The sequence below is a fragment of the Pelophylax lessonae genome (genome assembly GCF_965119305.1).
Source record: "Pelophylax lessonae genome assembly, chromosome: 12".
In the NCBI taxonomy this organism is placed as follows: Eukaryota; Metazoa; Chordata; class Amphibia; order Anura; family Ranidae; genus Pelophylax; species Pelophylax lessonae.
The window spans coordinates 150,211,510-150,224,899 of NC_138779.1; the positions used below are offsets into that span (position 1 = coordinate 150,211,510).

Genomic DNA, 13,390 nt, shown 5'->3' on the forward strand with positions numbered 1-13,390 from the left:
AATGTCACTGGTACCCCCAAAAGTGTCAAAAATGTCAGTCAGGGGTCCGGTCTGTCCGCCGCAATGTCGCAGTCCCGCAAAAAAAATCGCAGATCGCCGCCATTACGCGTTAAAAAAAAAACACCAAAAATGACAGAAATCTTTCCCTTTGTTAGTAAACGCAATAACTTTTGCGCAAACCAATCAAAATACGCTTATTGCGATTTTTTTTACCAAACATATGTAGCATAAAACAAATTGGCCAAAAACTTTTAAAAAAATTGGTTTTTACATCTTTTTTGGGGGGAATTTCATATAAAAAAATGTGAAAAATATTGTTATTTTTTCAAAATGCTATTTTTTTGTTTATAGCGCAAAAAGTAAAAATCGCACAGGTGATCAAATACCACCAAAAGAAAGCTCTGTTTGTGGGAAAAAAAGGACGTAAATTTCGTTTGGGTACGGCGTCGCACGACCGCGCAATTGTCAGTTGAAGTCGCACAGCGCCGAATCGCAAAAAGTGGCCTGGACGGAAGACAGCAAAATCCTCCGGTTGTAAAGTGGTTAAATAGCGGAATAGAAAATATTATCAAAAAAAAGGTGGATGTATCTCACACGTACAGAACCAGACTAGGCCCCGATTACTATTTTTTGTACCCCCAAAGGCAGGATGAGGAGTAGAAGGAGTTCGGAACAGGCAGGAGGCAGACTGAAGCACCATCAAATCCTCGGCAGTATGAGATGCACCCCAAAAATTGGAAAGGTGTATCTCACACGTACCGATACAGACTATCCCGCAATTTAATTGTTTTTACCCAACGGTGTAGATTGAATAGCGGAATAGAAAATATGATATCAAAAGGTGTATGTATCTCACACGTAGAGACCCAGACTAGGCCGAAATTACTATTTTTTTGTACCCCCAAAGGCAGGATGAGGAGTAGGAGGAGTTCGGAACAGGCAGCACCCTCAAATCCTCGGCAGTATGAGATGCACCCCAAAAATTGGAAAGGTGTATCTCACACGTACCGATACAGACTATCCCGCAATTTAATTGTTTTTACCCAACGGTGTAGATTGAATAGCGGAATAGAAAATATGATATCAAAAGGTGTATGTATCTCACACGTAGAGACCCAGACTAGGCCGAAATTACTATTTTTTGTACCCCCAAAGGCAGGATGAGGAGTAGGAGGAGTTCGGAACAGGCAGCACCCTCAAATCCTTGGCAGTATGAGATGCGCCCCAAAAATTGGAAAGGTGTATCTCACACGTACCGATACAGACTATCCCGCAATTTAATTGTTTTTACCCAATGGTGTAGATTGAATAGCGGAATAGAAAATATGATATAAAATTGGTGATTTATCAATAGCACATGTGAACAGCAGTGTCTTATATCAGTCAGCTCTGCTGCAGGCTATGGAGGGAAAAAAAAAAGAAAATTCCACTTTTAAGTTTGTAATTTTTAACTAGATTAGTACAGACTATGCCACAATTTAATTTTTTTAACCCAAGGGTGTATATGGAATAGTGGAATAGAAAAAAGTGTATAACTTTTGAAATCACTCAATAATAGCACATGTGTGAACACAGCAGTGTATTATCACAGTCAGCACAGCAGCACTGAAGGAAAAACGCTGCACACAACTGACTGATAAAAAAGACTTTTTTCTCCTCAGTGTGCAAAAAGATTGTGTTCACACCACCCCACACAGCAAAATCGATGTGGACCACTGACATCTGCCTATCTCCAGACTCTCCCTAAAAGGATCGATAAGATTGGTCACTGCAAACCCCCCCCCCCACACTGCAAAATCGATTGTAGAACACTGACCCTAAATATCTCCAGCCTCGCCCTAAAATGCCTATATCTCGCCCTGCCTGCAGCACTCCGACCTGTCCCTCAATTCTTTTCGGACACAATATGATTTTTTGCCTGTCTGTCCCTAATCAGCAGCCAGCACGTATGATGTGTACTCTGTCCCTGTACTACAGCATAATGACGCAGCGGCGCTCGGTCTCGAACTTATAAAGACTTGGTCACATGCTTCAGATGGCCAATCACAGCTACTAATACATTTGTAGACATGGCTGGAATGGCTTAAGGCACACCAGTTAAACGCTTGTTGATTGGCTGTTGAAAGCCCGCCATTAAAAGCGCGCCAATACATACAAACCCGGAAATAAAATTCGGGTAACAAAAATCCAATTATTCGGTACGAACACGAATAATACAGTCCGTGTTCGCTCAACACTATTGGTCACCTCTGGTTTTTCTACTGTTTCTTATATAAAAAATATCCAATAAACTCAATTTTTGTCTTACATTTAGCCCAAAATGTATTTAGCTACATGTCTTTGATAAAAGAAAAATCTCAATAAGCGTACATTTATTGGTTTGTGCAAAAGTTATAGCATCTACAAACTATGGTGTATATACTGGAATTTACGCAGCTTTTACTTTCTGACTGCCTATCTCATTTCTTGAAGTGCTAATGGCAGGGCAGTACAAAACACCCTCAAACTTCCCCTTTTTGGAATGTAGACACCCCTCGGAATTTTCTGAAAGGCATGTTGAGCCCATGGAATATTTAATTTTTTTGTCACAGGCGTTTAACCACTTCAGCCCCAGAAGATTTGGCTGCTCAAAGACCAGGCCCTATTTTGCGATTCCGCACTGCGTGACTTTAACAGACAATTGCGCGGTCGTGCGACGCTGTACCCAAATTAAATTGACGTCCTTTTTTCACACAAACAGAGCTTTCTTTTGGTAGTATTTGATCACCTGTGCGATTTTTATTTTTTGCGCTATAAACAAAAAAAGTGTGACAATTTTGAAAAAATAACAATATTTTTCACATTTTTTTATATGATATTCTCAAAAAAAAATGTAAAAATCTAATCTAATCTAATTATTGGTTTTCTGCTACATATTTTGGGTAAAAAAAATCGCAATAAGCATATTTTGATTGGTTTGCGCAAAAGTTATTGCGTTTACTAACTACGGGAAAGATTTATGTCATTTTTATTGGTTTTTTTTTTTTTTACTAGTAATGGCGGCGATCTGCGATTTTCTTTTTCTTTTTTTTTTGTGGAACTGCGACATTGCGGCGGACAGATCAGACCCCTGACTGACATTTTTGACACTTTTGGGGGGACCAGTGACATTACTACAGTAATCAGTGCTATAAATATGCACTGTTACTGTAAAAATGATACTGGCAGGGAAGGGGTTAACTTTATTGGTGATCAAGACGTGATTCTAACTGGCTAGTGAAGTAACCACAGAGACATGCGATCCTATATAGCAGGATTGCATAGCCTCTGTGCCTACTTCAGTGAGAATGACAGACGGCTTTGTGTTTACATCAGCCGTCTGTCTTTCTCCCTCTCCTGCGGGAGATCGCAAGTGGCCGGCGGCCATCAGAGCTGCCAGTCACACGCGCTGACTAGGCAGGGAACGAGTGGGGGCGGGAGCTCATTGGCAAGCGACGTAGGTCTACATCACTTTGCCTGTAAGCAGCTGAGTGCAGCAGTAAATAGTCATTAGGCGGTCTGCAAGTGGTTAAAAAATGACAAAAAATAAATCTAAATTTTACACAAACTTGTCACTTAAATTATATATTGCTCACACATTCCATGGGTATATGTGACACCCCAAAATACATTCTGCGTCTTCTCCTGAGTATGGGGATACCACATGTGTGAGACTTTCTGGCAATCTAGCCACATACAGGACCCCTAAACCAATCACTACCTTCAGGCTTTCTAAGGGCGTAATTGTTGGTTTCAATCCTCACTACCTATCACAGTTTCAGAGGCCATGAAATGCCAAAACCCCACAAACCCAACCCCCCCCCCCCCCCCCATCCCCAAATGACCCCTTTTCGGAAAGTAAACACTCTAAGCTATTTTGTGAGAGGCATTTTGAGTATTTTGCAGACCTCGCTTTTTGTCACAACGTTTTTAAATTTGAAAAAAATACAATTTCCTTTTCTTTCTTCATTTTCCAAAACAAACGAGAGCTGTAAAATACTCACCATGCCATTTAGCAAATACCTTGGCATGTCTACTTACTGAAAATGGGTAACTGGGGGGGTTGTGCTATCTTGGCATTTCATGACCTCCGAAACTGTGATAGGTAGTACTAGTGAGGAATAAAATCAACAACTTACGCCCTTAATGCAGTGATTGGTTTTCAGGATCCTGTAGTGGTTTGTGATATCCCCATACTCAGGAGAAGCAGCAGAATGTGATTGGGGTGTCATTTCACATATACCCATGGCATGTTTGAGCAATATATCATTTAAGTGACAACTTTGTGTATTATACAATAAAAAAAAAAAAAAACATTTTTGGCATTTTCCCGATACTTGTGGCAAAATATTCCATGGACTCAAAATGCCTCTCAGCAAATAGCTTGGAGTGTCTAATTTCCAAAGTGGGGTTATTTGGGGGGGAGTGCTATCTTGACATTTCAGGGCCTCCGAAACTGTGATAGGTAGTGAGGAAGTAAAATAAGCAATTTATGCCCTTAGAAAACCTGAAGACGGTGATTGGTTTTCAGGGGTCCTGTACATGGCTAGACTGCCAAAAAGTCTCACACATGTGGTATCCCTGTACTCAGGAGAAGCAGCATAATGTATTTTGGGGTGTAATTTTGGGGGGGACTAATACTAATACTAATAAACTATAGAGCGTGGCCACTTGGTGAGATCTCTGGGTGACCCTCTGCCCCCTTGTGACCTAATTGACTGGGGCATGCTGTGTTTTTAATAAAGGGCTTCTTTTTATTTTTTACACTTTTTTTGTGAATGAGTACCCCTACTTATTCACATAGGGAACTGGGATCTGGAGGCCCCCTTTATTAAAGGGGGCTTCCAAATTCTGACAAGCCCTCTACTTGCAGACCCCTACAACCATTGGCCAGGGTTGTGAGGAAGAGGGGGTGGGGCTGGGCCACAGTTCCATGTCTGAATGGACACAGGGAGCTGTGGCTCGGCTCGGGTACCTCCATAGCAAGCTGCTTGCTGTGGGGACACTCAACAGGAGGGAGGGGCCAGGAGCCCTGAAGAAAGGGAGGATCTGGGCTGCTTTGTGCAAAACCCTTCCGCAGAGCAGGTATGACATGTTTGTTATTTGTAACAAAAAACCTGAGACTTTAGAATCACTTTAACTACCGGCTTGGACACAGCTGCAATATCTTAGTCCCGGTTCACATTTGTGCGATGCTCCTGCATCGCATCCGCACCCCTGGCAGTTCACACTGCCATATGCGATACGCAGGGGGTGTCAATTCAAAGTTAACGACACCCCCAGTTGAGATCGCATATCGAAGTGCGATCTGCAAGTTCGCACAGAATCGGATCGCACTAGTATGAACCACCATGCAATCCAATTCTGCTGCGGATTAAAAAAAGGGTCATGTGTGTGTTTAGTGCGATTGCGGTGCGAATTCAGCCACACAAACTGTATGGCTGAAATTTGCAATGCACAGAGATCGCATGTAATTTAGGAGCAGTGCACTCCGAATTACATGCGATCTCTGTGATCGCACTAATGTGAACCGGCACTTTACGTTTTTGCATTGGAATCTCACCTGACAAACAGAAATCTCGCTGTGAATTCTCACCTAAATTGCACTCAAAAATGGATGGAATTCACACCACTGCAGGGGCAGGTGAGCTGGGTGTTATGTGTACAAAATAAATGCATCCAAATACATACAAAAATAAATGCATTCAAAAACTTGAGAAGAAGAATCAGCACTCGTACTCAGTCTTAAAAAACGGGTATCGGTGCATCCCTAATACACATACACTATTTAATGGCCCTGTAATCTATTTTTCATTAAATAGTTTTTCTGCTTTGTCGGCTCCCAAACCTCTCCTTTTACACTTCATGTCAATGAAAACAAACCCCTTTAACAAACAAAGGCTGTTGTGTTAATGCTAGTGACAGACTGCATCTTTCAATTTTAATTTTGACTATAGCTTTACTTTAATTACCCTTCATTAAACATTGTAGATGCAATTACACATGTTTAGGTATGTTTACAGACAATCTGGCAGTTCTGGTTTTGCCAGGTTTAGTCACTGTGCACTTCCTTGTGCTGCCTCATATAGCACTCCATCAAAGTAATAGCAAAAGCTGCACACATTTGACAAAGAAGCCCGATTATTGGACTTTTACTGAAAATGTAGGGCACATAACAATGTAAATTAAAGTGGAACTTTACAGGAAAAAATACAAGTGGGCAAACAGGCAGGATTTTTAATGCACAAGAGACATGCTTTGTCTCTTCTGCATTAAATGGACTTACTTACCTACATGGGACAGGGGTGGTCCCGGATCAGAATTCGTCCAGAATGATATAACAGAAAAAAAAATTGAAAAAAAATGCGCTATATATAACAAACAAACAAATAGTGCAAACAGCAACTTGACTGTGAGATATTGGCATAGTTCGAATACAGTATAACTTTTTTAAGTTATGTTAAATTATTAAACATACAAAGTCCACAAGCATGTTATGATGATCCTGGTGAGTATCTCTACCATCTACCACCTTGATGAGTGATCCTGCGTGTCGATGACACCACCAAAAAAGCTGAAAAACTCCCTTACTAATTTACATGGACCTCTCATTACAAAAGGTCACAAATGCTTGTGGCTCCATACCCAGCCAGGGCCTTTAAAGCTTCAGAGGGTCTTCTAACTGGACACACCACTTTTCTCAACACGGTTGTCATAGGAGTTCCGCAAAATATAAAAGGCTCCACATAGTGTAAAATCTTAACTTTTTAATGTACATGTAAGGTTAAAGTTGCACTTACAATGTAGATGCAAATAAAGCACCTAAAATTGCATGCATAGGCTGGCACACATACAAAAACCTGTTATTCCGGGACTGGAGGGTAACGGTGACATCAGCGTGTCGCTCCGCCCTATGCGTTTCGTCATACATTGTCAACGTCCAGGGGCACGATAACCGAGTGTCAGACAAAATCGGCAGATCGTAAGGGATCTACTTTCCTTATGTGTCTTGCACAGGGTGTAGTAGCAAAATCAACTCCTAACCAATGGGTTTTTTCAGTGTCCCAAATCCTTTGATTTGTAGCTCACTATACACATTCCGCAGTGCCAAGTCTAACTGAAAGTATCTTTAAAGGTAAAAGGTTTTTTACCTTAATGTATTCTCTGCATTACGGTAAAACAATTTTTGGGAATAGTTTCCCCTCCTAAATACTCACCAATCTCGGTCCAACGATGTGCAGATATGCAACAGCTCTTTCCCCCCCCCCCCTCTCCTGGCTCTCACAGGCTTGCCTAAGAGCAGCAAGAGCCATTGCCTCTTGCTGCTGTCGGTCAAAACCTGTGAGCAGAGGAGGGCACACACAGTTTGAATAGATGCAAACAGCCCGGCTCCGGATCAAGCACACATGAGTGCCCCCATAGGAACCTGCTTCTTATAGGGGCACTCCTCATAGAGGAGGAGCCAGGAGCGCCAGCAGGGGATCCCAGAAGTGGAGGATCAGGGCTGCTTTGTGCAAAACCATTGCACAGAGCACGCAAGTATTATAGTTTGGCAAAGGGTGCCCCCCCCCCCCCGAAATGCATAACCACACATGACATCATCATGGCCATCTTGTGGGGCTGCCACACTTCCCTGCTGTCCACGGTGGTTCTTTTCTATTTGATATACACAATCACTTAAACTCCCGCACATGCACAGGAATGACATCATCTCGGCCCAGGGGCTGGCAGGACTGTAACATAGGACAAGTAACATAATTACCCTTTATTAGGACCCCCTAGTTAAGGGTAATATAAACAACTACAGGCAGGGGCATACCTAGAGCATTTGGCACCTAGGGCTGATCCATATCTAACACCCCCCACTTTAAATTGTAAAAACACCCACATAAATTTGCAATGATTTCAAGAATATTTATTGCACAAATTTGTGTGCATACGCATCTTTAAGCATTGAAACGCAAGTATTTTACTGTTCATTATGCAGAAACGTTTCTACTAGAAAACACGTGCAATACCATCAGTAAACATTTTACAGTCCTGAGAATGATGCCATCAGCCCTCGTTCACATTGGAGCAGGTTGGATAGGTCAAATCGCATGACACGTCGCATCCTATTGCCAGCAACCGCACCACTCAAATTGGTGCAATGCCGACTCTGCGGTGCAGCACAGATTTGAAAAAGTAGTTCCTGCACTACTTTTGGCGATTACCGAGACAAGAGAGCAAGCGTAGGTCCCACCCACTTGTCTCTCATAAACAAGACAATAAATTCTGTGACACAGTCATGTGAAAAAACAAACATCTCGACACAGTAAAAAGGTATGAGAAGTTGAAATATAAAACATCTGCCAGAAGCCCTCCTCCCATTCTTTGCCTCTGAAGTCAGGCTTAACTGTTCCCTATCCTGACACCCACACACACACTTTGTTCATTTTTTTAATAATACATTTTTTTTTTATAATTATTACATTTTTTTTATAAAGGAAGTCTGGGGCCCTCTCTGGCGGGTGAGCCCAGGGCAATTGTCCCTTTTTCCCACTTTTAAATCCCTCACTGGCTCTATGCAATACTATTGCAAAGAGCAATTAAGTATATCTTGTTTTTTATTTTAAATATTCTTTAGAATCACTTTAAAGTGTATGTCCTGGTAAAATGTTTTTTTCTTTGTTTTCAGTTTTTGATTGAGTAGGGGGCATGATTAGAAAACCTAAATTTATACTGATATTTGGGACTTTATTAACCACTTGCCGACTGCGCACAGTATATTTACTGCGGCAGTCAGCCCCTCACAGGCAGAGTGACGTAGATCTACGTCACTAGCCTGTGAGGGTCTAGGGAGTGAGCGCGTGCCCCGGAGGTGCGCTCCCGCGTGGTCACGGACCCCCCCGCGCGTGTGATGGACCCGATGTCCGCCGGTCACTCAGCGATCGTCGGGGGAGAGGGAGAAAGTCAGGCGGCTAGTGTAAACAAGCCGCCTGTCATTCTCCCCTGTGTAGAAACTGTGATCACACGGTTCTACTATGTAGGACCGTTGATCACTGTTTCTACAGCTCAAGCCACAGCCAATCACAGTTAGAATCACGCCCCTAGGGACACACACAGCCCCTCCCTCTCAAATAAATTTAACCCCTTCACTGCCAGTGTCATTTTGCAGTAACAGTGCATATATATAGCACTGACTACTGGAGTAATGTCACTGGTAACCCCAAAAGTGTCAAAAATGTCAGTCAAGGGTCCGATCTGTCCGCCGCAATGTCGCAGTACCGCAAAAAAATCGCAGATCGCCGCCATTACGCGTTAACAAAAAACAACAAAAATGACAAAAATCTTTCCCTTTGTTAGTAAACGCGATAACTTTTGCCCAAACCAATCAAAATACGCTTTTTGCGATTTTTTTTTTTTTTTTTAACAAACATATGTAGCATAAAACAAATTGACCGAAAATGTTAAAAAATTTTGATTTTTACATTTTTTTTGGGGGGGGAATTTCATATTAAAAAATGTGAAAAATATTGCTATTTTTGCAAAATTGACGCTATTTTTTTGTTTATAGCGCATGATCAAAAAATCGCACAGGTGATCAAATACCACCAAAAGAAAGCTCTGTTTGTGGGGAAAAAAAGGACGTCAAATTCGTTTAGGTACAGCGTCGCACGACCGCGCAATTGTCCGTTAAAGTCAGGCAGTGCCGAATTGCAAAATAGGCCCTGGTAAGGAAGGGGGTAAAATCTTCCGGGGCTTAAGTGGTTAAATCCCAACTCAGGGAAAAAATAAAATTTAAACAGTATGGCTCCTTTCAGACGGCCGCTCCGCTGCTTAAGTCCGCTGCGGGACTTTTTTTTTTTTTTTTCCACGGAGCGGATGACATTTCTGTCATCCGCTCCGTGTGTCCGCATATCATCCTATCCGTTTGCGGATGATATGCGGACATAATGTAAGTATATGGCACTGCGGATGTCAGCGGATGACACTGCTGACATCCGATTTTCCTTCCTTTCCGTTTTTTACACGGATGGAAAAATGGGGTTCTGTTCCATTCGTAAAAACGGAACAGAACTGAAAGGAGGAAAATCGGATGTCAGCTGATGGTATTCCGCTGACATCCGCAGTGCCATTCACTTACATTGATGTCCGCAAATCATCCGCAAAAAAATAGGATGATTTGCGGACACACGGAGCGGCCGTGTGAAAGGACCCTAATTTGTGCATCAATGATCTTACGCCTCAGTCTTGACTCCAAACATCTGTACCTAAGCAATTCTGCAGTGCAATGGATCCAAGTAATAGTTTCCTCTATGAGCAGTTATGAGCAAAATGTCCTGCCCTGGGAACCAGACATTTTTCCCTGCTTCTTCTCTTTCTTTGCTCTATAAAAACAAGAATAAATAAATAATAAATAAAGTGAATGTTATTTATTGTTGTTTTTTTTTTTTTTATAAACCCTCTTGTGACTATTACTGTGATTCCTATAAATGTAATGATTAATAATTCCTCTGTAACCTTTGCCCTTATTACACCATTTTGTATACAATAGTTACGTAGTTAGTCTGGTTGAAAAAATACAAAAAAAAGGTAAATCTAGTTCAACCAATAAATGGGTTAAAAAAAAAAAAAAATTATACAATCTTAGTGTTATACACAATCCTACACCCACAGTTGATCCAGAGGAAAGCAAGAAACCCCAGCAAAGCATGATCCAATCTGCTTCAGCAGGGGAAAAAAATCCTTCCTGATTCCCCAAGAAGCAATTGGATTATCCCTGGATCAACTTTACCTATAAATGTATACCTATAAATTATTTTATTCAAGCCCACAGGGGGGTAATAGCCATTTTATGATCTGTGTATAATGATCCCAGGGGTTAGATATAAGGTTGTAACGTAAGGGTAGGTAGGACAGAACGCACACGGAAAGCAGGAGTGCCAACAAAGCCTTTTATTGAACGATAGCGGGTAGACTCACAAAGAAAGGGGCCAAAACAAAGATGCCCAGGGTCAGACCCAACGTGGTTAGGACAGAGTTCCAGATAACAGGGGTAGTCCGTAACAGGGGGCTCCCAATAGAACAGGCAAAGTCCTGGCCAGTGAGGGATTGGGCCACACACGGGTTGAGGCAAACAATGAGGTGACAAAGTCCAGGCAGAGTTCTGATAGGCCCAGGGTTATTCCACTCACCAGCAGGCAGGTACAGGGTTAATCCACACTCAGGGTTGTAGGCAGGTACAGGGTTAATCCACACTCAGGTTTGTAGGCAGGGACAAAGTAAATCCATACTCCAGGTTGGCAGGCAGGTACAGGGTTAATCTACTCCTGAGGATTGGCAGCAGGATTGAAGAGGCCCGCGGGAACCAATAGTCTGTGTTCTTTGGCCGCAGCCCAGGGACACACAGTCCAACAAGCAGCAGAGAAGAAGAACACAGGAGGGACTCTCACTTTGCTATATATCTTAGTAGTTGTGCTCGAGCAGGTGGCCAGGCAACTCCCAGCCTGGCGTTGGGTTGCCCTGGCAACCAGCCCAGACCCCCTCTACTCGAGCCCACACAAGGAGTGTGTTCTTTGTCCCCAGTGAGCACAAAGACGGAGAAGCAGACTTTCTAGCACCTGGCCGGGGAGGGGAGAAGGACGGCACAGTGGGGGGGCAGGCAATGGAGTGAGTGGTTAAGGGGGGGAAAATCCCATACTGGTAAAAAGGCAAAAGTCCTTGGGGTGCAGGGAAGACAAAAGAAAGGGGGGGGGGAGAGAAGGGTCCATGACAACCCCTCCTCCTTTTATTTTACAAGTGCCAACAAGGGGACCTCCGCAGGGCTCCTTTAAGGCACTTGTGGCAATGAGCTCACCTGTTGAGGGTCCTGCTGCCAGGATAGCCTGTCAGCGTGCTGGTGTTGGCTCCCACACTAAAATTGGATGGTAAAGTTGTATGGTTGGAGCGCTAAGCTCCACCTCAGGATACTCTATTTAGCCACGTGAGCAGGTTGTGATCCAAGAGGATGGTGAACTCTTGGTCATACAGATAGGGCTAAAGATTTTTCAAGGCCCAGACAATGGGCAGACACTCTTTTTCAATGGTGGCGTAGGCCAACTCCCTGTCCAGAAGTTTTCAGCTGATGAAGGCAATGGGGTGTTCCTCTCCTGCCTCATTCACTTGACTCAGGACGGCCCCCATGCCATAGGTAGAGGCATCGGTTTGTACTATAAAATGTCTGTTGTAGTCTGGAGCAGTCAGAACGGTGTTGTTTGCGAGGGCAGATTTGAGCTGATGGAAGGCGGAGTCGCAGGCCGGGGTCCAGTGTTCCATCCTAGGGCTGTTTTTCCGGGTGAGGTCGGTCAGAGTTTTGCCACAGTGCTGAAATTGGGGACAAACTTGCGATAGTAACTTGCAGTGCCAAGAAAAGACATTATTTGTTTTTGTCTGAGGGGGTAGGCCAGTCATGGATAGCTTGAACTTTTGCGGTTTCCGGCTTCACTTTCCCTCCCCCCTACTCAGTGGTCTAGGTATTGCACCTCAGCTATTCCCAGTTGACATTTGTCTTTTCTTATGGTCGGTCCTGCCTTGCAGATGTGGTCCAAAATGGTCCCCACATGCAGCAGGTGCTCCTCCCATGTTTTGCTAAAGACGGCTATGTCATCTAAGTAGGCACATCCAAATCCTTGGCATCCCCCTGACAACTGGTCTACAACTAGCTGAAAGGTGGCGGGTGCATTTTTCATCCCAAAGGGCATGACCAGGAATTCGAACAATCTGAAAGGTGTGATGAAAGCGGAGCGTTCTATGCCATCCTTGGTAAGAGCAATTTGCCATTAGCCCTTACTGAGGTCCAGAGTTGTAATGTATTGGGCCCAGCCAGCCCGTCTAACAGCTCATCTATGAGCAACATGGGGTACATATTGTTAACCGTGTAGTCATTTAGTCATCTGTGGGTGCTCCCATCCTTCTTAGGCACTAGTACCACTGGGGAAGCCCAGGGACTGTGAGAGGGACGGATAATACCCATCTGGAGCATCTCAGTGAGTTCTGCTCGTATAGCTTCTCTCACTGACTCGGGGACTCGGTAGAGGGCCTGTTGGATGGGTTTTTGTCCCTGTGTTTCTACATGGTGAAAGGCGATGGCCCTGCTCTCTATCAGGTCCCGCATTTGACCCTTCTGCTGGGAACTTAGCCGGGCCCCAGTGGGGATTTGATCCAGGGAGTGGGTGGCCTTGGTGGCCTGAAGGAGGTCAGGCAGGAACCCTTTGTCAGTTTTGCCTGTGAGTGTAAGGTATAAGGCCAGGATGGGCAAGATCTGGTCGTGGTACTCTTTGAGCATATTTATGTGGACTGTGCGCTGTCGTTGGTCATGGTCGTCTATGCTGAGTACATAACTAGTCTCGTC

General features: G+C 43.6%; 1 protein-coding gene across 1 annotated transcript in view; it reads left to right on the forward strand.

Annotated features, from left to right (window-relative positions):
- The window catches only part of LOC309568529 (uncharacterized protein), a 70,067-nt gene that overhangs the window by 37,477 nt on the left and 19,200 nt on the right, over positions 1-13,390 (forward strand). The gene's annotated exons all lie outside the window — the stretch shown is intronic.